The sequence below is a fragment of the Triturus cristatus genome, chromosome 12, assembly GCF_964204655.1.
Source record: "Triturus cristatus chromosome 12, aTriCri1.1, whole genome shotgun sequence".
Lineage (NCBI taxonomy): Eukaryota > Metazoa > Chordata > Amphibia > Caudata > Salamandridae > Triturus > Triturus cristatus.
The window spans coordinates 663,850,458-663,877,060 of record NC_140595.1 but is presented as its reverse complement, the minus strand read 5'-3'; the positions used below and the strand labels follow the sequence as shown (position 1 = coordinate 663,877,060).

General features: G+C 40.8%; 17 non-coding genes across 17 annotated transcripts; 8 read left to right on the top strand and 9 right to left on the bottom strand.

Annotated features, from left to right (window-relative positions):
- Positions 1–818: 818 nt before the first annotated feature.
- TRNAI-UAU (transfer RNA isoleucine (anticodon UAU)) lies at positions 819–913 on the top strand. Its single transcript has 2 exons — positions 819–856; positions 878–913. It is a non-coding gene; the product is annotated as a tRNA-Ile (tRNA).
- Positions 914–4,481: 3,568 nt separating this feature from the next.
- On the bottom strand, positions 4,482–4,553 carry TRNAT-UGU (transfer RNA threonine (anticodon UGU)). Its single transcript has one exon. It is a non-coding gene; the product is annotated as a tRNA-Thr (tRNA).
- Positions 4,554–5,637: 1,084 nt separating this feature from the next.
- TRNAI-UAU (transfer RNA isoleucine (anticodon UAU)) lies at positions 5,638–5,732 on the top strand. Its single transcript has 2 exons — positions 5,638–5,675; positions 5,697–5,732. It is a non-coding gene; the product is annotated as a tRNA-Ile (tRNA).
- Positions 5,733–6,894: 1,162 nt separating this feature from the next.
- On the bottom strand, positions 6,895–6,966 carry TRNAT-UGU (transfer RNA threonine (anticodon UGU)). Its single transcript has one exon. It is a non-coding gene; the product is annotated as a tRNA-Thr (tRNA).
- Positions 6,967–8,043: 1,077 nt separating this feature from the next.
- Positions 8,044–8,138, top strand: TRNAI-UAU (transfer RNA isoleucine (anticodon UAU)). The gene is made up of 2 exons: positions 8,044–8,081; positions 8,103–8,138. It is a non-coding gene; the product is annotated as a tRNA-Ile (tRNA).
- Positions 8,139–9,300: 1,162 nt separating this feature from the next.
- TRNAT-UGU (transfer RNA threonine (anticodon UGU)) lies at positions 9,301–9,372 on the bottom strand. Its single transcript has one exon. It is a non-coding gene; the product is annotated as a tRNA-Thr (tRNA).
- Positions 9,373–10,456: 1,084 nt separating this feature from the next.
- Positions 10,457–10,551, top strand: TRNAI-UAU (transfer RNA isoleucine (anticodon UAU)). Its single transcript has 2 exons — positions 10,457–10,494; positions 10,516–10,551. It is a non-coding gene; the product is annotated as a tRNA-Ile (tRNA).
- Positions 10,552–11,713: 1,162 nt separating this feature from the next.
- TRNAT-UGU (transfer RNA threonine (anticodon UGU)) lies at positions 11,714–11,785 on the bottom strand. Its single transcript has one exon. It is a non-coding gene; the product is annotated as a tRNA-Thr (tRNA).
- A 1,077-nt stretch (positions 11,786–12,862) lies between these two features.
- TRNAI-UAU (transfer RNA isoleucine (anticodon UAU)) lies at positions 12,863–12,957 on the top strand. Its single transcript has 2 exons — positions 12,863–12,900; positions 12,922–12,957. It is a non-coding gene; the product is annotated as a tRNA-Ile (tRNA).
- A 1,162-nt stretch (positions 12,958–14,119) lies between these two features.
- Positions 14,120–14,191, bottom strand: TRNAT-UGU (transfer RNA threonine (anticodon UGU)). Its single transcript has one exon. It is a non-coding gene; the product is annotated as a tRNA-Thr (tRNA).
- Positions 14,192–15,275: 1,084 nt separating this feature from the next.
- Positions 15,276–15,370, top strand: TRNAI-UAU (transfer RNA isoleucine (anticodon UAU)). Its single transcript has 2 exons — positions 15,276–15,313; positions 15,335–15,370. It is a non-coding gene; the product is annotated as a tRNA-Ile (tRNA).
- A 1,162-nt stretch (positions 15,371–16,532) lies between these two features.
- Positions 16,533–16,604, bottom strand: TRNAT-UGU (transfer RNA threonine (anticodon UGU)). The gene has a single exon. It is a non-coding gene; the product is annotated as a tRNA-Thr (tRNA).
- Positions 16,605–17,688: 1,084 nt separating this feature from the next.
- On the top strand, positions 17,689–17,783 carry TRNAI-UAU (transfer RNA isoleucine (anticodon UAU)). The gene is made up of 2 exons: positions 17,689–17,726; positions 17,748–17,783. It is a non-coding gene; the product is annotated as a tRNA-Ile (tRNA).
- Positions 17,784–19,606: 1,823 nt separating this feature from the next.
- On the bottom strand, positions 19,607–19,688 carry TRNAS-GCU (transfer RNA serine (anticodon GCU)). Its single transcript has one exon. It is a non-coding gene; the product is annotated as a tRNA-Ser (tRNA).
- Positions 19,689–20,094: 406 nt separating this feature from the next.
- TRNAI-UAU (transfer RNA isoleucine (anticodon UAU)) lies at positions 20,095–20,189 on the top strand. Its single transcript has 2 exons — positions 20,095–20,132; positions 20,154–20,189. It is a non-coding gene; the product is annotated as a tRNA-Ile (tRNA).
- A 1,823-nt stretch (positions 20,190–22,012) lies between these two features.
- Positions 22,013–22,094, bottom strand: TRNAS-GCU (transfer RNA serine (anticodon GCU)). Its single transcript has one exon. It is a non-coding gene; the product is annotated as a tRNA-Ser (tRNA).
- A 1,663-nt stretch (positions 22,095–23,757) lies between these two features.
- Positions 23,758–23,829, bottom strand: TRNAT-UGU (transfer RNA threonine (anticodon UGU)). The gene has a single exon. It is a non-coding gene; the product is annotated as a tRNA-Thr (tRNA).
- Positions 23,830–26,603: the final 2,774 nt, after the last annotated feature.

The following is a 26,603-nucleotide window of genomic DNA, read 5'->3' as shown; positions in this document are numbered from 1 at the left end:
CTTATTAGAAGTGATCTGTCTCTGTGGGGCAGACATATGTTAACAGTCATTCATTTGAGACGGCCTAAACTTTAGGAGTAAGAGCTGCTTTCTTATCAATCTATTAATCCAAACTGGTTAATAAGCCAGGAGTGAGTGAAAGGCAATCCTCTGGAAACTCCATGAAAGATCTAATTTCTATTACGCACAAAATATTTCACTTTATTTGACATATTTGTTAAAATGGAACAGTCAGATGATCCCATCTAGCGTATCCTGGCTCTGTCTTGAAAGAGAGTGTAATTATACTACAAGAAATGCTGGCCATCAAAAGAGACTCTGATGGCTTTCCGACGAAGGTGGGATTCGAACCCACGCGTGCAGAGCACAATGGATTAGCAGTCCATCGCCTAAACCACTCGGCCACCTCGTCTGCCCTACAGCCCCATCTGACACCTTGCTTCACAAAAGGTACTGAAGTGTCAATATACTGTACCTAAAAAAGAAAAAAAACAGCTGAGGCAAGATCTCACATTCCACGTCTTCCCCCAATTAGGGACCTACATTTCATTTTTGGGAAATTCTTACTATGTGCTAATTACAAATATTCATAAGATTCCCCTAGACTTTGTCAGAACTGTCAAGATATAATTCTATGGGGTTTTGAATAGACAGAGCATATGTTATAGGACAATTATAGAATCTAAGGACTGTATTTTTAATAGTCATGATAACATGCTAGCATGTGAGTCGATCTTGCACAGTGAATGATGGAGCAGTGTCTGTCATCTACTTGGTCAGCTGTAGATGGCTCACCTGGGGAGATGTGAAAAGAGAGAGCTCCAGTGGCGCAATCGGTTAGCGTGCGGTACTTATACAGCAGTACTTGCACTGAGCCATGCCGAGGTTGTGAGTTCGAGCCTCACCTGGAGCAGCCGTGTTGTTTTTCATAAACCATTTCACAAAAAGTAAAGTTTAAACTCAGAGTATGGACGGCCCTTGCTAGAGAGTCTTTACTTCTTATAGGATCTACGTGTCCTACTCCTCTGGGTGCCAAATATCACATATCCTACGTGATGCTCAGTTTAAACATTCCATGATGTGCCATCTTGCATTTCATGCAAACACCACATCAGTGCATTTAAAAATACATTTGTAGAATAATAAATATGATGAAAACAGTGTTCTCACATGATAACCATAAACTGAAGAGCTGCAAAAAATGCTGTATCAGCTACTTACAATAAAAGGTGACTCAAAAAAACTAGCAAAAGAAGAGCATCATCATATTAAAGGTTCTATTCACCATCTTGAGTTGCACCATAGCAGCTTATGGTGCTTTTCTGCTCAGAGTGTGCCTCCAATTCCACATTCATTTTTAATTTATTTGCAATTTAAAAAACAACAATTACTGCTCGAAGTTCACTTTTCAAAACCATTCAACCTATTAAATGTATTTCTCTAACCTATGAATGTGGTCCATGTTCACTTTTCCTCATCTTCATCTCGATACTCCTTTCCCAGAAACCAGGTTCACTTCTTCATTCAACCCACCCATCCAAGGTCACCAAATCTTTGAAGCACAAGTCTGCCTATTCTCCCTTTCTCTCTATGTACAAGATACCTTGTATCATTTGAATGGACAGCAGGAGAGAAGGATATTTATGGTGAGTGGGGGTGGGGTTTTGAGGAGTAACCTCATTTGCCTAAGAGCCGGGGTATCTGGGAAAAAAAGTATTTTATGGGGGAAGAATTTCACATCTCCTTGGTGAAATTTGTAGGGCCTTATAACATCCTTTCTGTGGATGCAGATTCAGTCGGAACAGAGGTCCTAGTCCTCGCTCTGCCTTTCAAAGGAACTGTAAATATGCATGGCTTATTTGGCTTTGCCCGGCAGGGTGAGAATGGCGTTTGTCAGGCGTTCGTCAGGCGATCGGAAGGGGTGAGGCAATAATTTATAATTCAATGATCTTCATGATATTTTCTTGATAATATGAAAGCAGGAAAGGGAAGCTTGGCAATAAGCAATCCTAAAGCAAGGTGTGACTCCAGGGAAGAATGACTTGAAAACAACATACAGAAAGACTCATGTAAAAAGGACCTGATGAGGCTTGAACTCATGACCCCTGGTTTACAAGACCAGTGCTATGCCACTGAGCTACAAGGCCAGTCTGCACGCAGGATGTAAATTGCAACATGTATTCTTACTGAGGTATGAATATATCTATGATTTTGAGACTCTGTATGGAAACGTAGTTGCATATGAATGTCCACGTGCGCGCACACATTGAAGACCATGCTTAAGGCACTTTTCTTGGAAGTATGAAAAACTACATTTTCATATGAGAAAATAAGAGTTTTCACATTCAAGACCATACCGATAGCTCTAGTTAGTATGTCTGCAATCAGTGACATATAGAGAACCCACTTATTAGAAGTGATCTGTCTCTGTGGGGCAGACATATGTTAACAGTCATTCATTTGAGACGGCCTAAACTTTAGGAGTAAGAGCTGCTTTCTTATCAATCTATTTATCCAAACTGGTTAATAAGCCAGGAGTGAGTGAAAGGCAATCCTCTGGAAACTCCATGAAAGATCTAATTTCTATTACGCACAAAGTACTTCACTTTATTTGACATATTTGTTAAAATGGAACAGTCAGATGATCCCATCTAGCGGATCCTGGCTCTGTCTTGAAAGAGAGTGTAATTATACTACAAGAAATGCTGGCCATCAAAAGAGACTCTGATGGCTTTCCGACGAAGGTGGGATTCGAACCCACGCGTGCAGAGCACAATGGATTAGCAGTCCATCGCCTTAACCACTCGGCCACCTCATCTGCCCTACAGCCCCATCTGAAACCTTGCTTCACAAAAGGTACTGAAGTGTCAATATACTGTACCTAAAAAAGAAAAAAAACAGCTGAGGCAAGATCTCACATTCCACGTCTTCCCCCAATTAGGGACCTACATTTCATTTTTGGGAAATTCTTACTATGTGCTAATTACAAATATTCATAAGATTCCCCTAGACTTTGTCAGAACTGTCAAGATATAATTCTATGGGGTTTTGAATAGACAGAGCATATGTTATAGGACAATTATAGAATCTAAGGACTGTATTTTTAATAGTCATGATAACATGCTAGCATGTGAGTCGATCTTGCACAGTGAATGATGGAGCAGTGTCTGTCATCTACTTGGTCAGCTGTAGATGGCTCACCTGGGGAGATGTGAAAAGAGAGAGCTCCAGTGGCGCAATCGGTTAGCGCTTGGTAATTATACAGCAGTACTTGCACTGAGCCATGCCGAGGTTGTGAGTTCGAGCCTCACCTGGAGCAGCCGTGTTGTTTTTCATAAACCATTTCACAAAAAGTAAAGTTTAAACTCAGAGTATGGACGGCCCTTGCTAGAGAGTCTTTACTTCTTATAGGATCTACGTGTCCTACTCCTCTGGGTGCCAAATATCACATATCCTACGCGATGCTCAGTTTAAACATTCCATGATGTGCCATCTTGCATTTCATGCAAACACCACATCAGTGCATTTAAAAATACATTTGTAGAATAATAAATATGATGAAAACAGTGTTCTCACATGATAACCATAAACTGAAGAGCTGCAAAAAATGCTGTATCAGCTACTTACAATAAAAGGTGACTCGAAAAAACTAGCAAAAGAAGAGCATCATCATATTAAAGGTTCTATTCACCATCTTGAGTTGCACCATAGCAGCTTATGGTGCTTTTCTGCTCAGAGTGTGCCTCCAATCCCACATTCATTTTTAATTTATTTAGAATTTAAAAAACAACAATTACTGCTCGAAGTTCACTTTTCAAAACCATTCAACCTATTAAATGTATTTCTCTAACCTATGAATGTGGTCCATGTTCACTTTTCCTCATCTTCATCTCGATACTCCTTTCCCAGAAACCAGGTTCACTTCTTCATTCAACCCACCCATCCAAGGTCACCAAATCTTTGAAGCACAAGTCTGCCTATTCTCCCTTTCTCTCTATGTACAAGATACCTTGTATCATTTGAATGGACAGCAGGAGAGAAGGATATTTATGGTGAGTGGGGGTGGGGTTTTGAGGAGTAACCTCATTTGCCTAAGAGCCGGGGTATCTGGGAAAAAAAGTATTTTATGGGGGAAGAATTTCACATCTCCTTGGTGAAATTTGTAGGGCCTTATAACATCCTTTCTGTGGATGCAGATTCAGTCGGAACAGAGGTCCTAGTCCTCGCTCTGCCTTTCAAAGGAACTGTAAATATGCATGGCTTATTTGGCTTTGCCCGGCAGGGTGAGAATGGCGTTTGTCAGGCGTTCGTCAGGCGATCGGAAGGGGTGAGGCAATAATTTATAATTCAATGATCTTCATGATATTTTCTTGATAATATGAAAGCAGGAAAGGGAAGCTTGGCAATAAGCAATCCTAAAGCAAGGTGTGACTCCAGGGAAGAATGACTTGAAAACAACATACAGAAAGACTCATGTAAAAAGGCCCTGATGAGGCTTGAACTCATGACCCCTGGTTTACAAGACCAGTGCTCTGCCACTGAGCTACAAGGCCAGTCTGCACGCAGGATGTAAATTGCAACATGTATTCTTACTGAGGTATGAATATATCTATGATTTTGAGACTCTGTATGGAAACGTAGTTGCATATGAATGTCCACGTGCGCGCACACATTGAAGACCATGCTTAAGGCACTTTTCTTGGAAGTATGAAAAACTACATTTTCATATGAGAAAATAAGAGTTTTCACATTCAAGACCATACCGATAGCTCTAGTTAGTATGTCTGCAATCAGTGACATATAGAGAACCCACTTATTAGAAGTGATCTGTCTCTGTGGGGCAGACATATGTTAACAGTCATTCATTTGAGACGGCCTAAACTTTAGGAGCAAGAGCTGCTTTCTTATCAATCTATTTATCCAAACTGGTTAATAAGCCAGGAGTGAGTGAAAGGCAATCCTCTGGAAACTCCATGAAAGATGTAATTTCTATTACGCACAAAATACTTCACTTTATTTGAAATATTTGTTAAAATAGAACAGTCAGATGATCCCATCTAGCGGATCCTGGCTCTGTCTTGAAAGAGAGTGTAATTATACTACAAGAAATGCTGGCCATCAAAAGAGACTCTGATGGCTTTCCGACGATGGTGGGATTTGAACCCACGCGTGCAGAGCACAATGGATTAGCAGTCCATCGCCTTAACCACTCGGCCACCTCGTCTGCCCTACAGCCCCATCTGAAACCTTGCTTCACAAAAGGTACTGAAGTGTCAATATACTGTACCTAAAAAAGAAAAAAAACAGCTGAGGCAAGATCTCACATTCCACGTCTTCCCCCAATTAGGGACCTACATTTCATTTTTGGGAAATTCTTACTATGTGCTAATTACAAATATTCATAAGATTCCCCTAGACTTTGTCAGAACTGTCAAGATATAATTCTATGGGGTTTTGAATAGACAGAGCATATGTTATAGGACAATTATAGAATCTATTCCGTTTGGACTGTATTTTTAATAGTCATGATAACATGCTAGCATGTGAGTCGATCTTGCACAGTGAATGATGGAGCAGTGTCTGTCATCTACTTGGTCAGCTGTAGATGGCTCACCTGGGGAGATGTGAAAAGAGAGAGCTCCAGTGGTGCAATCGGTTAGCACGCGGTACTTATACAGCAGTACTTGCACTGAGCCATGCCGAGGTTGTGAGTTCGAGCCTCACCTGGAGCAGCCGTGTTGTTTTTCATAAACCATTTCACAAAAAGTAAAGTTTAAACTCAGAGTATGGACGTCCCTTGCTAGAGAGTCTTTACTTCTTATAGGATCTACGTGTCCTACTCCTCTGGGTGCCAAATATCACATATCATACGCGATGCTCAGTTTAAACATTCCATGATGTGCCATCTTGCATTTCATGCAAACACCACATCAGTGCATTTAAAAATACATTTGTAGAATAATAAATATGATGAAAACAGTGTTCTCACATGATAACCATAAACTGAAGAGCTGCAAAAAATGCTGTATCAGCTACTTACAATAAAAGGTGACTCGAAAAAACTAGCAAAAGAAGAGCATCATCATATTAAAGGTTCTATTCACCATCTTGAGTTGCACCATAGCAGCTTATGGTGCTTTTCTGCTCAGAGTGTGCCTCCAATCCCACATTCATTTTTAATTTATTTGCAATTTAAAAAACAACAATTACTGCTCGAAGTTCACTTTTCAAAACCATTCAACCTATTAAATGTATTTCTCTAACCTATGAATGTGGTCCATGTTCACTTTTCCTCATCTTCATCTCGATACTCCTTTCCCAGAAACCAGGTTCACTTCTTCATTCAACCCACCCATCCAAGGTCACCAAATCTTTGAAGCACAAGTCTGCCTATTCTCCCTTTCTCTCTATGTACAAGATACCTTGCATCATTTGAATGGACAGCAGGAGAGAAGGATATTTATGGTGAGTGGGGGTGGGGTTTTGAGGAGTAACCTCATTTGCCTAAGAGCCGGGGTATCTGGGAAAAAAAGTATTTTATGGGGGAAGAATTTCACATCTCCTTGGTGAAATTTGTAGGGCCTTATAATATCCTTTCTGTGGATGCAGATTCAGTCGGAACAGAGGTCCTAGTCCTCGCTCTGCCTTTCAAAGGAACTGTAAATATGCATGGCTTATTTGGCTTTGCCCGGCAGGGTGAGAATGGCGTTTGTCAGGAGTTCGTCAGGCGATCGGAAGGGGTGAGGCAATAATTTATAATTCAATGATCTTCATGATATTTTCTTGATAATATGAAAGCAGGAAAGGGAAGCTTGGCAATAAGCAATCCTAAAGCAAGGTGTGACTCCAGGGAAGAATGACTTGAAAACAACATACAGAAAGACTCATGTAAAAAGGCCTTGATGAGGCTTGAACTCATGACCCCTGGTTTACAAGACCAGTGCTCTGCCACTGAGCTACAAGGCCAGTCTGCACGCAGGATGTAAATTGCAACATGTATTCTTACTGAGGTATGAATATATCTATGATTTTGAGACTCTGTATGGAAACGTAGTTGCATATGAATGTCCACGTGCGCGCACACATTGAAGACCATGCTTAAGGCACTTTTCTTGGAAGTATGAAAAACTACATTTTCATATGAGAAAATAGGAGTTTTCACATTCAAGACCATACCGATAGCTCTAGTTAGTATGTCTGCAATCAGTGACATATAGAGAACCCACTTATTAGAAGTGATCTGTCTCTGTGGGGCAGACATATGTTAACAGTCATTCATTTGAGACGGCCTAAACTTTAGGAGTAAGAGCTGCTTTCTTATCAATCTATTAATCAAAACTGGTTAATAAGCCAGGAGTGAGTGAAAGGCAATCCTCTGGAAACTCCATGAAAGATCTAATTTCTATTACGCACAAAATACTTCACTTTATTTGACATATTTGTTAAAATGGAACAGTCAGATGATCCCATCTAGCGGATCCTGGCTCTGTCTTGAAAGAGAGTGTAATTATACTACAAGAAATGCTGGCCATCAAAAGAGACTCTGATGGCTTTCCGACGAAGGTGGGATTCAAACCCACGCGTGCAGAGCACAATGGATTAGCAGTCCATCGCCTTAACCACTCGGCCACCTCGTCTGCCCTACAGCCCCATCTGAAACCTTGCTTCACAAAAGGTACTGAAGTGTCAATATACTGTACCTAAAAAAGAAAAAAAACAGCTGAGGCAAGATCTCACATTCCACGTCTTCCCCCAATTAGGGACCTACATTTCATTTTTGGGAAATTCTTACTATGTGCTAATTACAAATATTCATAAGATTCCCCTAGACTTTGTCAGAACTGTCAAGATATAATTCTATGGGGTTTTGAATAGACAGAGCATATGTTATAGGACAATTATAGAATCTAAGGACTGTATTTTTAATAGTCATGATAACATGCTAGCATGTGAGTCGATCTTGCACAGTGAATGATGGAGCAGTGTCTGTCATCTACTTGGTCAGCTGTAGATGGCTCACCTGGGGAGATGTGAAAAGAGAGAGCTCCAGTGGCGCAATCGGTTAGCGCGCGGTACTTATACAGCAGTACTTGCACTGAGCCATGCCGAGGTTGTGAGTTCGAGCCTCACCTGGAGCAGCCGTGTTGTTTTTCATAAACCATTTCACAAAAAGTAAAGTTTAAACTCAGAGTATGGACGGCCCTTGCTAGAGAGTCTTTACTTCTTATAGGATCTACGTGTCCTACTCCTCTGGGTGCCAAATATCACATATCCTACGCGATGCTCAGTTTAAACATTCCATGATGTGCCATCTTGCATTTCATGCAAACACCACATCAGTGCATTTAAAAATACATTTGTAGAATAATAAATATGATGAAAACAGTGTTCTCACATGATAACCATAAACTGAAGAGCTGCAAAAAATGCTGTATCAGCTACTTACAATAAAAGGTGACTCGAAAAAACTAGCAAAAGAAGAGCATCATCATATTAAAGGTTCTATTCACCATCTTGAGTTGCACCATAGCAGCTTATGGTGCTTTTCTGCTCAGAGTGTGCCTCCAATCCCACATTCATTTTTAATTTCTTTGCAATTTAAAAAACAACAATTACTGCTCGAAGTTCACTTTTCAAAACCATTCAACCTATTAAATGTATTTCTCTAACCTATGAATGTGGTCCATGTTCACTTTTCCTCATCTTCATCTCGATACTCCTTTCCCAGAAACCAGGTTCACTTCTTCTTTCAACCCACCCATCCAAGGTCACCAAATCTTTGAAGCACAAGTCTGCCTATTCTCCCTTTCTCTCTATGTACAAGATACCTTGTATCATTTGAATGGACAGCAGGAGAGAAGGATATTTATGGTGAGTGGGGGTGGGGTTTTGAGGAGTAACCTCATTTGCCTAAGAGCCGGGGTATCTGGGAAAAAAAGTATTTTATGGGGGAAGAATTTCACATCTCCTTGGTGAAATTTGTAGGGCCTTATAACATCCTTTCTGTGGATGCAGATTCAGTCGGAACAGAGGTCCTAGTCCTCGCTCTGCCTTTCAAAGGAACTGTAAATATGCATGGCTTATTTGGCTTTGCCCGGCAGGGTGAGAATGGCATTTGTCAGGCGTTCGTCAGGCGATCGGAAGGGGTGAGGCAATAATTTATAATTCAATGATCTTCATGATATTTTCTTGATAATATGAAAGCAGGAAAGGGAAGCTTGGCAATAAGCAATCCTAAAGCAAGGTGTGACTCCAGGGAAGAATGACTTGAAAACAACATACAGAAAGACTCATGTAAAAAGGCCCTGATGAGGCTTGAACTCATGACCCCTGGTTTACAAGACCAGTGCTCTGCCACTGAGCTACAAGGCCAGTCTGCACGCAGGATGTAAATTGCAACATGTATTCTTACTGAGGTATGAATATATCTATGATTTTGAGACTCTGTATGGAAACGTAGTTGCATATGAATGTCCACGTGCGCGCACACATTGAAGACCATGCTTAAGGCACTTTTCTTGGAAGTATGAAAAACTACATTTTCATATGAGAAAATAAGAGTTTTCACATTCAAGACCATACTGATAGCTCTAGTTAGTATGTCTGCAATCAGTGACATATAGAGAACCCACTTATTAGAAGTGATCTGTCTCTGTGGGGCAGACATATGTTAACAGTCATTCATTTGAGACGGCCTAAACTTTAGGAGTAAGAGCTGCTTTCTTATCAATCTATTTATCCAAACTGGTTAATAAGCCAGGAGTGAGTGAAAGGCAATCCTCTGGAAACTCCATGAAAGATCTAATTTCTATTACGCACAAAATACTTCACTTTATTTGACATATTTGTTAAAATGGAACAGTCAGATGATCCCATCTAGCGGATCCTGGCTCTGTCTTGAAAGAGAGTGTAATTATACTACAAGAAATGCTGGCCATCAAAAGAGACTCTGATGGCTTTCCGACGCAGGTGGGATTCGAACCCACGCGTGCAGAGCACAATGGATTAGCAGTCCATCGCCTTAACCACTCGGCCACCTCGTCTGCCCTACAGCCCCATCTGAAACCTTGCTTCACAAAAGGTACTGAAGTGTCAATATACTGTACCTAAAAAAGAAAAAAAACAGCTGAGGCAAGATCTCACATTCCACGTCTTCCCCCAATTAGGGACCTACATTTCATTTTTGGGAAATTCTTACTATGTGCTAATTACAAATATTCATAAGATTCCCCTAGACTTTGTCAGAACTGTCAAGATATAATTCTATGGGGTTTTGAATAGACAGAGCATATGTTATAGGACAATTATAGAATCTATTCCGTTTGGACTGTATTTTTAATAGTCATGATAACATGCTAGCATGTGAGTCGATCTTGCACAGTGAATGATGGAGCAGTGTCTGTCATCTACTTGGTCAGCTGTAGATGGCTCACCTGGGGAGATGTGAAAAGAGAGAGCTCCAGTGGCGCAATCGGTTAGCGTGCGGTACTTATACAGCAGTACTTGCACTGAGCCATGCCGAGGTTGTGAGTTCGAGCCTCACCTGGAGCAGCCGTGTTGTTTTTCATAAACCATTTCACAAAAAGTAAAGTTTAAACTCAGAGTATGGACGGCCCTTGCTAGAGAGTCTTTACTTCTTATAGGATCTACGTGTCCTACTCCTCTGGGTGCCAAATATCACATATCCTACGCGATGCTCAGTTTAAACATTCCATGATGTGCCATCTTGCATTTCATGCAAACACCACATCATTGCATTTAAAAATACATTTGTAGAATAATAAATATGATGAAAACAGTGTTCTCACATGATAACCATAAACTGAAGAGCTGCAAAAAATGCTGTATCAGCTACTTACAATAAAAGGTGACTCGAAAAAACTAGCAAAAGAAGAGCATCATCATATTAAAGGTTCTATTCACCATCTTGAGTTGCACCATAGCAGCTTATGGTGCTTTTCTGCTCAGAGTGTGCCTCCAATCCCACATTCATTTTTAATTTCTTTGCAATTTAAAAAACAACAATTACTGCTCGAAGTTCACTTTTCAAAACCATTCAACCTATTAAATGTATTTCTCTAACCTATGAATGTGGTCCATGTTCACTTTTCCTCATCTTCATCTCGATACTCCTTTCCCAGAAACCAGGTTCACTTCTTCATTCAACCCACCCATCCAAGGTCACCAAATCTTTGAAGCACAAGTCTGCCTATTCTCCCTTTCTCTCTATGTACAAGATACCTTGTATCATTTGAATGGACAGCAGGAGAGAAGGATATTTATGGTGAGTGGGGGTGGGGTTTTGAGGAGTAACCTCATTTGCCTAAGAGCCGGGGTATCTGGGAAAAAAAGTATTTTATGGGGGAAGAATTTCACATCTCCTTGGTGAAATTTGTAGGGCCTTATAACATCCTTTCTGTGGATGCAGATTCAGTCGGAACAGAGGTCCTAGTCCTCGCTCTGCCTTTCAAAGGAACTGTAAATATGCATGGCTTATTTGGCTTTGCCCGGCAGGGTGAGAATGGCATTTGTCAGGCGTTCGTCAGGCGATCGGAAGGGGTGAGGCAATAATTTATAATTCAATGATCTTCATGATATTTTCTTGATAATATGAAAGCAGGAAAGGGAAGCTTGGCAATAAGCAATCCTAAAGCAAGGTGTGACTCCAGGGAAGAATGACTTGAAAACAACATACAGAAAGACTCATGTAAAAAGGCCCTGATGAGGCTTGAACTCATGACCCCTGGTTTACAAGACCAGTGCTCTGCCACTGAGCTACAAGGCCAGTCTGCACGCAGGATGTAAATTGCAACATGTATTCTTACTGAGGTATGAATATATCTATGATTTTGAGACTCTGTATGGAAACGTAGTTGCATATGAATGTCCACGTGCGCGCACACATTGAAGACCATGCTTAAGGCACTTTTCTTGGAAGTATGAAAAACTACATTTTCATATGAGAAAATAAGAGTTTTCACATTCAAGACCATACTGATAGCTCTAGTTAGTATGTCTGCAATCAGTGACATATAGAGAACCCACTTATTAGAAGTGATCTGTCTCTGTGGGGCAGACATATGTTAACAGTCATTCATTTGAGACGGCCTAAACTTTAGGAGTAAGAGCTGCTTTCTTATCAATCTATTTATCCAAACTGGTTAATAAGCCAGGAGTGAGTGAAAGGCAATCCTCTGGAAACTCCATGAAAGATCTAATTTCTATTACGCACAAAATACTTCACTTTATTTGACATATTTGTTAAAATGGAACAGTCAGATGATCCCATCTAGCGGATCCTGGCTCTGTCTTGAAAGAGAGTGTAATTATACTACAAGAAATGCTGGCCATCAAAAGAGACTCTGATGGCTTTCCGACGAAGGTGGGATTCGAACCCACGCCTGCAGAGCACAATAGATTAGCAGTCAATCGCCTTAACCACTCGGCCACCTCGTCTGCCCTACAGCCCCATCTGAAACCTTGCTTCACAAAAGGTACTGAAGTGTCAATATACTGTACCTAAAAAAGAAAAAAAACAGCTGAGGCAAGATCTCACATTCCACGTCTTCCCCCAATTAGGGACCTACATTTCATTTTTGGGAAATTCTTACTATGTGCTAATTTCAAATATTCAGAAGATTCCCCTAGACTTTGTCAGAACTGTCAAGATATAATTCTATGGGGTTTTGAATAGACAGAGCATATGTTATAGGACAATTATAGAATCTAAGGACTGTATTTTTAATAGTCATGATAACATGCTAGCATGTGAGTCGATCTTGCACAGTGAATGATGGAGCAGTGTCTGTCATCTACTTGGTCAGCTGTAGATGGCTCACCTGGGAAGATGTGAAAAGAGAGAGCTCCAGTGGCGCAATCGGTTAGCGCTTGGTACTTATACAGCAGTACTTGCACTGAGCCATGCCGAGGTTGTGAGTTCGAGCCTCACCTGGAGCAGCCGTGTTGTTTTTCATAAACCATTTCACAAAAAGTAAAGTTTAAACTCAGAGTATGGACGGCCCTTGCTAGAGAGTCTTTACTTCTTATAGGATCTACGTGTCCTACTCCTCTGGGTGCCAAATATCACATATCCTACGCGACGCTCAGTTTAAACATTCCATGATGTGCCATCTTGCATTTCATGCAAACACCACATCAGTGCATTTAAAAATACATTTGTAGAATAATAAATATGATGAAAACAGTGTTCTCACATGATAACCATAAACTGAAGAGCTGCAAAAAATGCTGTATCAGCTACTTACAATAAAAGGTGACTCGAAAAAACTAGCAAAAGAAGAGCATCATCATATTAAAGGTTCTATTCACCATCTTGAGTTGCACCATAGCAGCTTATGGTGCTTTTCTGCTCAGAGTGTGCCTCCAATCCCACATTCATTTTTAATTTCTTTGCAATTTAAAAAACAACAATTACTGCTCGAAGTTCACTTTTCAAAACCATTCAACCTATTAAATGTATTTCTCTAACCTATGAATGTGGTCCATGTTCACTTTTCCTCATCTTCATCTCGATACTCCTTTCCCAGAAACCAGGTTCACTTCTTCTTTCAACCCACCCATCCAAGGTCACCAAATCTTTGAAGCACAAGTCTGCCTATTCTCCCTTTCTCTCTATGTACAAGATACCTTGTATCATTTGAATGGACAGCAGGAGAGAAGGATATTTATGGTGAGTGGGGGTGGGGTTTTGAGGAGTAACCTCATTTGCCTAAGAGCCGGGGTATCTGGGAAAAAAAGTATTTTATGGGGGAAGAATTTCACATCTCCTTGGTGAAATTTGTAGGGCCTTATAACATCCTTTCTGTGGATGCAGATTCAGTCGGAACAGAGGTCCTAGTCCTCGCTCTGCCTTTCAAAGGAACTGTAAATATGCATGGCTCATTTGGCTTTGCCCGGCAGGGTGAGAATGGCATTTGTCAGGCGTTCGTCAGGCGATCGGAAGGGGTGAGGCAATAATTTATAATTCAATGATCTTCATGATATTTTCTTGATAATATGAAAGCAGGAAAGGGAAGCTTGGCAATAAGCAATCCTAAAGCAAGGTGTGACTCCAGGGAAGAATGACTTGAAAACAACATACAGAAAGACTCATGTAAAAAGGCCCTGATGAGGCTTGAACTCATGACCCCTGGTTTACAAGACCAGTGCTCTGCCACTGAGCTACAAGGCCAGTCTGCACGCAGGATGTAAATTGCAACATGTATTCTTACTGAGGTATGAATATATCTATGATTTTGAGACTCTGTATGGAAACGTAGTTGCATATGAATGTCCACGTGCGCGCACACATTGAAGACCATGCTTAAGGCACTTTTCTTGGAAGTATGAAAAACTACATTTTCATATGAGAAAATAAGAGTTTTCACATTCAAGACCATACTGATAGCTCTAGTTAGTATGTCTGCAATCAGTGACATATAGAGAACCCACTTATTAGAAGTGATCTGTCTCTGTGGGGCAGACATATGTTAACAGTCATTCATTTGAGACGGCCTAAACTTTAGGAGTAAGAGCTGCTTTCTTATCAATCTATTTATCCAAACTGGTTAATAAGCCAGGAGTGAGTGAAAGGCAATCCTCTGGAAACTCCATGAAAGATCTAATTTCTATTACGCACAAAATACTTCACTTTATTTGACATATTTGTTAAAATGGAACAGTCAGATGATCCCATCTAGCGGATCCTGGCTCTGTCTTGAAAGAGAGTGTAATTATACTACAAGAAATGCTGGCCATCAAAAGAGACTCTGATGGCTTTCCGACGCAGGTGGGATTCGAACCCACGCGTGCAGAGCACAATGGATTAGCAGTCCATCGCCTTAACCACTCGGCCACCTCTTCTGCCCTACAGCCCCATCTGAAACCTTGCTTCACAAAAGGTACTGAAGTGTCAATATACTGTACCTAAAAAAGAAAAAAAACAGCTGAGGCAAGATCTCACATTCCACGTCTTCCCCCAATTAGGGACCTACATTTCATTTTTGGGAAATTCTTACTATGTGCTAATTACAAATATTCATAAGATTCCCCTAGACTTTGTCAGAACTGTCAAGATATAATTCTATGGGGTTTTGAATAGACAGAGCATATGTTATAGGACAATTATAGAATCTATTCCGTTTGGACTGTATTTTTAATAGTCATGATAACATGCTAGCATGTGAGTCGATCTTGCACAGTGAATGATGGAGCAGTGTCTGTCATCTACTTGGTCAGCTGTAGATGGCTCACCTGGGGAGATGTGAAAAGAGAGAGCTCCAGTGGCGCAATCGGTTAGCGTGCGGTACTTATACAGCAGTACTTGCACTGAGCCATGCCGAGGTTGTGAGTTCGAGCCTCACCTGGAGCAGCCGTGTTGTTTTTCATAAACCATTTCACAAAAAGTAAAGTTTAAACTCAGAGTATGGACGGCCCTTGCTAGAGAGTCTGTACTTCTTATAGGATCTACGTGTCCTACTCCTCTGGGTGCCAAATATCACATATCCTACGCGATGCTCAATTTAAACATTCCATGATGTGCCATCTTGCATTTCATGCAAACACCACATCAGTGCATTTAAAAATACATTTGTAGAATAATAAATATGATGAAAACAGTGTTCTCACATGATAACCATAAACTGAAGAGCTGCAAAAAATGCTGTATCAGCTACTTACAATAAAAGGTGACTCGAAAAAACTAGCAAAAGAAGAGCATCATCATATTAAAGGTTCTATTCACCATCTTGAGTTGCACCATAGCAGCTTATGGTGCTTTTCTGCTCAGAGTGTGCCTCCAATCCCACATTCATTTTTAATTTCTTTGCAATTTAAAAAACAACAATTACTGCTCGAAGTTCACTTTTCAAAACCATTCAACCTATTAAATGTATTTCTCTAACCTATGAATGTGGTCCATGTTCACTTTTCCTCATCTTCATCTCGATACTCCTTTCCCAGAAACCAGGTTCACTTCTTCATTCAACCCACCCATCCAAGGTCACCAAATCTTTGAAGCACAAGTCTGCCTATTCTCCCTTTCTCTCTATGTACAAGATACCTTGTATCATTTGAATGGACAGCAGGAGAGAAGGATATTTATGGTGAGTGGGGGTGGGGTTTTGAGGAGTAACCTCATTCGCCTAAGAGCCGGGGTATCTGGGAAAAAAAGTATTTTATGGGGGAAGAATTTCACATCTCCTTGGTGAAATTTGTAGGGCCTTATAACATCCTTTCTGTGGATGCAGATTCAGTCGGAACAGAGGTCCTAGTCCTCGCTCTGCCTTTCAAAGGAACTGTAAATATGCATGGCTTATTTGGCTTTGCCCGGCAGGGTGAGAATGGCATTTGTCAGGCGTTCGTCAGGCGATCGGAAGGGGTGAGGCAATAATTTATAATTCAATGATTTTCATGATATTTTCTTGATAATATGAAAGCAGGAAAGGGAAGCTTGGCAATAAGCAATCCTAAAGCAAGGTGTGACTCCAGGGAAGAATGACTTGAAAACAACATACAGAAAGACTCATGTAAAAAGGCCCTGATGAGGCTTGAACTCATGACCCCTGGTTTACAAGACCAGTGCTCTGCCACTGAGCTACAAGGCCAGTCTGCACGCAGGATGTAAATTGCAACATGTATTCTTACTGAGGTATGAATATATCTATGATTTTGAGACTCTGTATGGAAACGTAGTTGCATATGAATGTCCACGTGCGCGCACACATTGAAGACCATGCTTAAGGCACTTTTCTTGGAAGTATGAAAAACTACATTTTCATATGAGAAAATAAGAGTTTTCACATTCAAGACCATACTGATAGCTCTAGTTAGTATGTCTGCAATCAGTGACATATAGAGAACCCACTTATTAGAAGTGATCTGTCTCTGTGGGGCAGACATATGTTAACAGTCATTCATTTGAGACGGCCTAAACTTTAGGAGTAAGAGCTGCTTTCTTATCAATCTATTTATCCAAACTGGTTAATAAGCCAGGAGTGAGTGAAAGGCAATCCTCTGGAAACTCCATGAAAGATCTAATTTCTATTACGCACAAAATACTTCACTTTATTTGACATATTTGTTAAAATGGAACAGTCAGATGATCCCATCTAGCGGATCCTGGCTCTGTCTTGAAAGAGAGTGTAATTATACTACAAGAAATGCTGGCCATCAAAAGAGACTCTGATGGCTTTCCGACGAAGGTGGGATTCGAACCCACGCCTGCAGAGCACAATAGATTAGCAGTCCATCGCCTTAACCACTCGGCCACCTCGTCTGCCCTACAGCCCCATCTGAAACCTTGCTTCACAAAAGGTACTGAAGTGTCAATATACTGTACCTAAAAAAGAAAAAAAACAGCTGAGGCAAGATCTCACATTCCACGTCTTCCCCCAATTAGGGACCTACATTTCATTTTTGGGAAATTCTTACTATGTGCTAATTACAAATATTCAGAAGATTCCCCTAGACTTTGTCAGAACTGTCAAGATGTAATTCTATGGGGTTTTGAATAGACAGAGCATATGTTATAGGACAATTATAGAATCTATTCCGTTTGGACTGTATTTTTAATAGTCATGATAACATGCTAGCATGTGAGTCGATCTTGCACAGTGAATGATGGAGCAGTGTCTGTCATCTACTTGGTCAGCTGTAGATGGCTCACCTGGGGAGATGTGAAAAGAGAGAGCTCCAGTGGCGCAATCGGTTAGCGCGCGGTACTTATACAGCAGTACTTGCACTGAGCCATCCCGAGGTTGTGAGTTCGAGCCTCACCTGGAGCAGCCGTGTTGTTTTTCATAAACCATTTCACAAAAAGTAAAGTTTAAACTCAGAGTATGGACGGCCCTTGCTAGAGAGTCTTTACTTCTTATAGGATCTACGTGTCCTACTCCTCTGGGTGCCAAATATCACATATCCTACGCGATGCTCAGTTTAAACATTCCATGATGTGCCATCTTGCATTTCATGCAAACACCACATCAGTGCATTTAAAAATACATTTGTAGAATAATAAATATGATGAAAACAGTGTTCTCACATGATAACCATAAACTGAAGAGCTGCAAAAAATGCTGTATCAGCTACTTACAATAAAAGGTGACTCGAAGCAACTAGCAAAAGAAGAGCATCATCATATTAAAGGTTCTATTCACCATCTTGAGTTGCACCATAGCAGCTTATGGTGCTTTTCTGCTCAGAGTGTGCCTCCAATCCCACATTCATTTTTAATTTATTTGCAATTTAAAAAACAACAATTACTGCTCGAAGTTCACTTTTCAAAACCATTCAACCTATTAAATGTATTTCTCTAACCTATGAATGTGGTCCATGTTCACTTTTCCTCATCTTCATCTCGATACTCCTTTCCCAGAAACCAGGTTCACTTCTTCATTCAACCCACCCATCCAAGGTCACCAAATCTTTGAAGCACAAGTCTGCCTATTCTCCCTTTCTCTCTATGTACAAGATACCTTGTATCATTTGAATGGACAGCAGGAGAGAAGGATATTTATGGTGAGTGGGGGTGGGGTTTTGAGGAGTAACCTCATTTGCCTAAGAGCCGGGGTATCTGGGAAAAAAAGTATTTTATGGGGGAAGAATTTCACATCTCCTTGGTGAAATTTGTAGGGCCTTATAACATCCTTTCTGTGGATGCAGATTCAGTCGGAACAGAGGTCCTAGTCCTCGCTCTGCCTTTCAAAGGAACTGTAAATATGCATGGCTTATTTGGCTTTGCCCGGCAGGGTGAGAATGGCGTTTGTCAGGCGTTCGTCAGGCGATCGGAAGGGGTGAGGCAATAATTTATAATTCAATGATCTTCATGATATTTTCTTGATAATATGAAAGCAGGAAAGGGAAGCTTGGCAATAAGCAATCCTAAAGCAAGGTGTGACTCCAGGGAAGAATGACTTGAAAACAACATAAAGAAAGACTCATGTAAAAAGGCCCTGATGAGGCTTGAACTCATGACCCCTGGTTTACAAGGCCAGTGCTCTGCCACTGAGCTACAAGGCCAGTCTGCACGCAGGATGTACATTGCAACATGTATTCTTACTGAGGTATGAATATATCTATGATTTTGAGACTCTGTATGGAAACGTAGTTGCATATGAATGTCCACGTGCGCGCACACATTGAAGACCATGCTTAAGGCACTTTTCTTGGAAGTATGAAAAACTACATTTTCATATGAGAAAATAAGATTTTTCACATTCAAGACCATACCGATAGCTCTAGTTAGTATGTCTGCAATCAGTGACATATAGAGAACCCACTTATTAGAAGTGATCTGTCTCTGTGGGGCAGACATATGTTAACAGTCATTCATTTGAGACGGCCTAAACTTTAGGAGCAAGAGCTGCTTTCTTATCAATCTATTTATCCAAACTGGTTAATAAGCCAGGAGTGAGTGAAAGGCAATCCTCTGGAAACTCCATGAAAGATGTAATTTCTATTACGCACAAAATACTTCACTTTATTTGACATATTTGTTAAAATAGAACAGTCAGATGATCCCATCTAGCGGATCCTGGCTCTGTCTTGAAAGAGAGTGTAATTATACTACAAGAAATGCTGGCCATCAAAAGAGACTCTGATGGCTTTCCGACGAAGGTGGGATTCGAACCCACGCGTGCAGAGCACAATGGATTAGCAGTCCATCGCCTTAACCACTCGGCCACCTCGTCTGCCCTACAGCCCCATCTGAAACCTTGCTTCACAAAAGGTACTGAAGTGTCAATATACTGTACCTAAAAAAGAAAAAAAACAGCTGAGGCAAGATCTCACATTCCACGTCTTCCCCCAATTAGGGACCTACATTTCATTTTTGGGAAATTCTTACTATGTGCTAATTACAAATATTCATAAGATTCCCCTAGACTTTGTCAGAACTGTCAAGATATAATTCTATGGGGTTTTGAATAGACAGAGCATATGTTATAGGACAATTATAGAATCTAAGGACTGTATTTTTAATAGTCATGATAACATGCTAGCATGTGAGTCGATCTTGCACAGTGAATGATGGAGCAGTGTCTGTCATCTACTTGGTCAGCTGTAGATGGCTCACCTGGGGAGATGTGAAAAGAGAGAGCTCCAGTGGCGCAATCGGTTAGCGTGCGGTACTTATACAGCAGTACTTGCACTGAGCCATGCCGAGGTTGTGAGTTCGAGCCTCACCTGGAGCAGCCGTGTTGTTTTTCATAAACCATTTCACAAAAAGTAAAGTTTAAACTCAGAGTATGGACGGCCCTTGCTAGAGAGTCTTTACTTCTTATAGGATCTACGTGTCCTACTCCTCTGGGTGCCAAATATCACATATCCTACGTGATGCTCAGTTTAAACATTCCATGATGTGCCATCTTGCATTTCATGCAAACACCACATCAGTGCATTTAAAAATACATTTGTAGAATAATAAATATGATGAAAACAGTGTTCTCACATGATAACCATAAACTGAAGAGCTGCAAAAAATGCTGTATCAGCTACTTACAATAAAAGGTGACTCAAAAAAACTAGCAAAAGAAGAGCATCATCATATTAAAGGTTCTATTCACCATCTTGAGTTGCACCATAGCAGCTTATGGTGCTTTTCTGCTCAGAGTGTGCCTCCAATTCCACATTCATTTTTAATTTATTTGCAATTTAAAAAACAACAATTACTGCTCGAAGTTCACTTTTCAAAACCATTCAACCTATTAAATGTATTTCTCTAACCTATGAATGTGGTCCATGTTCACTTTTCCTCATCTTCATCTCGATACTCCTTTCCCAGAAACCAGGTTCACTTCTTCATTCAACCCACCCATCCAAGGTCACCAAATCTTTGAAGCACAAGTCTGCCTATTCTCCCTTTCTCTCTATGTACAAGATATCTTGTATCATTTGAATGGACAGCAGGAGAGAAGGATATTTATGGTGAGTGGGGGTGGGGTTTTGAGGAGTAACCTCATTTGCCTAAGAGCCGGGGTATCTGGGAAAAAAAGTATTTTATGGGGGAAGAATTTCACATCTCCTTGGTGAAATTTGTAGGGCCTTATAACATCCTTTCTGTGGATGCAGATTCAGTCGGAACAGAGGTCCTAGTCCTCGCTCTGCCTTTCAAAGGAACTGTAAATATGCATGGCTTATTTGGCTTTGCCCGGCAGGGTGAGAATGGCGTTTGTCAGACGTTCGTCAGGCGATCGGAAGGGGTGAGGCAATAATTTATAATTCAATGATCTTCATGATATTTTCTTGATAATATGAAAGCAGGAAAGGGAAGCTTGGCAATAAGCAATCCTAAAGCAAGGTGTGACTCCAGGGAAGAATGACTTGAAAACAACATACAGAAAGACTCATGTAAAAAGGCCCTGATGAGGCTTGAACTCATGACCCCTGGTTTAAAAGACCAGTGATCTGCCACTGAGCTACAAGGCCAGTCTGCACGCAGGATGTAAATTGCAACATGTATTCTTACTGAGGTATGAATATATCTATGATTTTGAGACTCTGTATGGAAACGTAGTTGCATATGAATGTCCACGTGCGCGCACACATTGAAGACCATGCTTAAGGCACTTTTCTTGGAAGTATGAAAAACTACTTTTTCATATGAGAAAATAAGAGTTTTCACATTCAAGACCATACCGATAGCTCTAGTTAGTATGTCTGCAATCAGTGACATATAGAGAACCCACTTATTAGAAGTGATCTGTCTCTGTGGGGCAGACATATGTTAACAGTCATTCATTTGAGACGGCCTAAACTTTAGGAGTAAGAGCTGCTTTCTTATCAATCTATTTATCCAAACTGGTTAATAAGCCAGGAGTGAGTGAAAGGCAATCCTCTGGAAACTCCATGAAAGATCTAATTTCTATTACGCACAAAGTACTTCACTTTATTTGACATATTTGTTAAAATGGAACAGTCAGATGATCCCATCTAGCGGATCCTGGCTCTGTCTTGAAAGAGAGTGTAATTATACTACAAGAAATGCTGGCCATCAAAAGAGACTCTGATGGCTTCCTGACGAAGGTGGGATTCGAACCCACGCGTGCAGAGCACAATGGATTAGCAGTCCATCGCCTTAACCACTCGGCCACCTCATCTGCCCTACAGCCCCATCTGAAACCTTGCTTCACAAAAGGTACTGAAGTGTCAATATACTGTACCTAAAAAAGAAAAAAAACAGCTGAGGCAAGATCTCACATTCCACGTCTTCCCCCAATTAGGGACCTACATTTCATTTTTGGGAAATTCTTACTATGTGCTAATTACAAATATTCATAAGATTCCCCTAGACTTTGTCAGAACTGTCAAGATATAATTCTATGGGGTTTTGAATAGACAGAGCATATGTTATAGGACAATTATAGAATCTAAGGACTGTATTTTTAATAGTCATGATAACATGCTAGCATGTGAGTCGATCTTGCACAGTGAATGATGGAGCAGTGTCTGTCATCTACTTGGTCAGCTGTAGATGGCTCACCTGGGGAGATGTGAAAAGAGAGAGCTCCAGTGGCGCAATCGGTTAGCGCTTGGTAATTATACAGCAGTACTTGCACTGAGCCATGCCGAGGTTGTGAGTTCGAGCCTCACCTGGAGCAGCCGTGTTGTTTTTCATAAACCATTTCACAAAAAGTAAAGTTTAAACTCAGAGTATGGACGGCCCTTGCTAGAGAGTCTTTACTTCTTATAGGATCTACGTGTCCTACTCCTCTGGGTGCCAAATATCACATATCCTACGCGATGCTCAGTTTAAACATTCCATGATGTGCCATCTTGCATTTCATGCAAACACCACATCAGTGCATTTAAAAATACATTTGTAGAATAATAAATATGATGAAAACAGTGTTCTCACATGATAACCATAAACTGAAGAGCTGCAAAAAATGCTGTATCAGCTACTTACAATAAAAGGTGACTCGAAAAAACTAGCAAAAGAAGAGCATCATCATATTAAAGGTTCTATTCACCATCTTGAGTTGCACCATAGCAGCTTATGGTGCTTTTCTGCTCAGAGTGTGCCTCCAATCCCACATTCATTTTTAATTTATTTAGAATTTAAAAAACAACAATTACTGCTCGAAGTTCACTTTTCAAAACCATTCAACCTATTAAATGTATTTCTCTAACCTATGAATGTGGTCCATGTTCACTTTTCCTCATCTTCATCTCGATACTCCTTTCCCAGAAACCAGGTTCACTTCTTCATTCAACCCACCCATCCAAGGTCACCAAATCTTTGAAGCACAAGTCTGCCTATTCTCCCTTTCTCTCTATGTACAAGATACCTTGTATCATTTGAATGGACAGCAGGAGAGAAGGATATTTATGGTGAGTGGGGGTGGGGTTTTGAGGAGTAACCTCATTTGCCTAAGAGCCGGGGTATCTGGGAAAAAAAGTATTTTATGGGGGAAGAATTTCACATCTCCTTGGTGAAATTTGTAGGGCCTTATAACATCCTTTCTGTGGATGCAGATTCAGTCGGAACAGAGGTCCTAGTCCTCGCTCTGCCTTTCAAAGGAACTGTAAATATGCATGGCTTATTTGGCTTTGCCCGGCAGGGTGAGAATGGCGTTTGTCAGGCGTTCGTCAGGCGATCGGAAGGGGTGAGGCAATAATTTATAATTCAATGATCTTCATGATATTTTCTTGATAATATGAAAGCAGGAAAGGGAAGCTTGGCAATAAGCAATCCTAAAGCAAGGTGTGACTCCAGGGAAGAATGACTTGAAAACAACATACAGAAAGACTCATGTAAAAAGGCCCTGATGAGGCTTGAACTCATGACCCCTGGTTTACAAGACCAGTGCTCTGCCACTGAGCTACAAGGCCAGTCTGCACGCAGGATGTAAATTGCAACATGTATTCTTACTGAGGTATGAATATATCTATGATTTTGAGACTCTGTATGGAAACGTAGTTGCATATGAATGTCCACGTGCGCGCACACATTGAAGACCATGCTTAAGGCACTTTTCTTGGAAGTATGAAAAACTACATTTTCATATGAGAAAATAAGAGTTTTCACATTCAAGACCATACCGATAGCTCTAGTTAGTATGTCTGCAATCAGTGACATATAGAGAACCCACTTATTAGAAGTGATCTGTCTCTGTGGGGCAGACATATGTTAACAGTCATTCATTTGAGACGGCCTAAACTTTAGGAGCAAGAGCTGCTTTCTTATCAATCTATTTATCCAAACTGGTTAATAAGCCAGGAGTGAGTGAAAGGCAATCCTCTGGAAACTCCATGAAAGATGTCATTTCTATTACGCACAAAATACTTCACTTTATTTGACATATTTGTTAAAATAGAACAGTCAGATGATCCCATCTAGCGGATCCTGGCTCTGTCTTGAAAGAGAGTGTAATTATACTACAAGAAATGCTGGCCATCAAAAGAGACTCTGATGGCTTTCCGACGAAGGTGGGATTCAAACCCACGCGTGCAGAGCACAATGGATTAGCAGTCCATCGCCTTAACCACTCGGCCACCTCATCTGCCCTACAGCCCCATCTGAAACCTTGCTTCACAAAAGGTACTGAAGTGTCAATATACTGTACCTAAAAAAGAAAAAAAACAGCTGAGGCAAGATCTCACATTCCACGTCTTCCCCCAATTAGGGACCTACATTTCATTTTTGGGAAATTCTTACTATGTGCTAATTACAAATATTCATAAGATTCCCCTAGACTTTGTCAGAACTGTCAAGATATAATTCTATGGGGTTTTGAATAGACAGAGCATATGTTATAGGACAATTATAGAATCTATTCCGTTTGGACTGTATTTTTAATAGTCATGATAACATGCTAGCATGTGAGTCGATCTTGCACAGTGAATGATGGAGCAGTGTCTGTCATCTACTTGGTCAGCTGTAGATGGCTCACCTGGGGAGATGTGAAAAGAGAGAGCTCCAGTGGCGCCATCGGTTAGCGCGCGGTACTTATACAGCAGTACTTGCACTGAGCCATGCCGAGGTTGTGAGTTCGAGCCTCACCTGGAGCAGCCGTGTTGTTTTTCATAAACCATTTCACAAAAAGTAAAGTTTAAACTCAGAGTATGGACGGCCCTTGCTAGAGAGTCTTTACTTCTTATAGGATCTACGTGTCCTACTCCTCTAGGTGCCAAATATCACATATCCTACGCGATGCTCAGTTTAAACATTCCATGATGTGCCACCTTGCATTTCATGCAAACACCACATCAGTGCATTTAAAAATACATTTGTAGAATAATAAATATGATGAAAACAGTGTTCTCACATGATAACCATAAACTGAAGAGCTGCAAAAAATGCTGTATCAGCTACTTACAATAAAAGGTGACTCGAAAAAACTAGCAAAAGAAGAGCATCATCATATTAAAGGTTCTATTCACCATCTTGAGTTGCACCATAGCAGCTTATGGTGCTTTTCTGCTCAGAGTGTGCCTCCAATCCCACATTCATTTTTAATTTCTTTGCAATTTAAAAAACAACAATTACTGCTCGAAGTTCACTTTTCAAAACCATTCAACCTATTAAATGTATTTCTCTAACCTATGAATGTGGTCCATGTTCACTTTTCCTCATCTTCATCTCGATACTCCTTTCCCAGAAACCAGGTTCACTTCTTCATTCAACCCACCCATCCAAGGTCACCAAATCTTTGAATCACAAGTCTGCCTATTCTCCCTTTCTCTCTATGTACAAGATACCTTGTATCATTTGAATGGACAGCAGGAGAGAAGGATATTTATGGTGAGTGGGGGTGGGGTTTTGAGGAGTAACCTCATTTGCCTAAGAGCCGGGGTATCTGGGAAAAAAAGTATTTTATGGGGGAAGAATTTCACATCTCCTTGGTGAAATTTGTAGGGCCTTATAACATCCTTTCTGTGGATGCAGATTCAGTCGGAACAGAGGTCCTAGTCCTCGCTCTGCCTTTCAAAGGAACTGTAAATATGCATGGCTTATTTGGCTTTGCCCGGCAGGGTGAGAATGGCGTTTGTCAGGCGTTCGTCAGGCGATCGGAAGGGGTGAGGCAATAATTTATAATTCAATGATCTTCATGATATTTTCTTGATAATATGAAAGCAGGAAAGGGAAGCTTGGCAATAAGCAATCCTAAAGCAAGGTGTGACTCTGTGGAAATATGGATTTTTCTGATCAGTTATGTCCCCTATCTTGGACCCCAACGGTTCCATGTATGAATCACAAGTACATGTATGTTCCCTCCAGTTCCAGTTATGAAGACGCAAACACATGTGCGTCCACCGTCAACATGTCCTCTTTCAGATCCGCCATGAATAGGCCGGATATTCCATTCCTAAGTATGAAAGGCCACCGGCTTTATATGGTTCACTTATGCCATTTTACAGTCCAGGCAAGTAGGCCCTGATTCTGTCATCAAGCTTTTCTTGCCTTCTGCCTCTGAAAGCTCCAGTCTGAGCCTGCATCTGTGACCATGAACTTTGTCTCATTCCCTGCGCGGCTCACGAAGTCTGACATCAGCCTGTTGCCTGCCAAAAACTGTATTTCACCTTCGAAATTATCTGCTCCGTTCCCTGCCCAATGCATTCCTGTCTAGTAGTTTAAGTAAACATTCTTCCAGTTACCGAGCAAA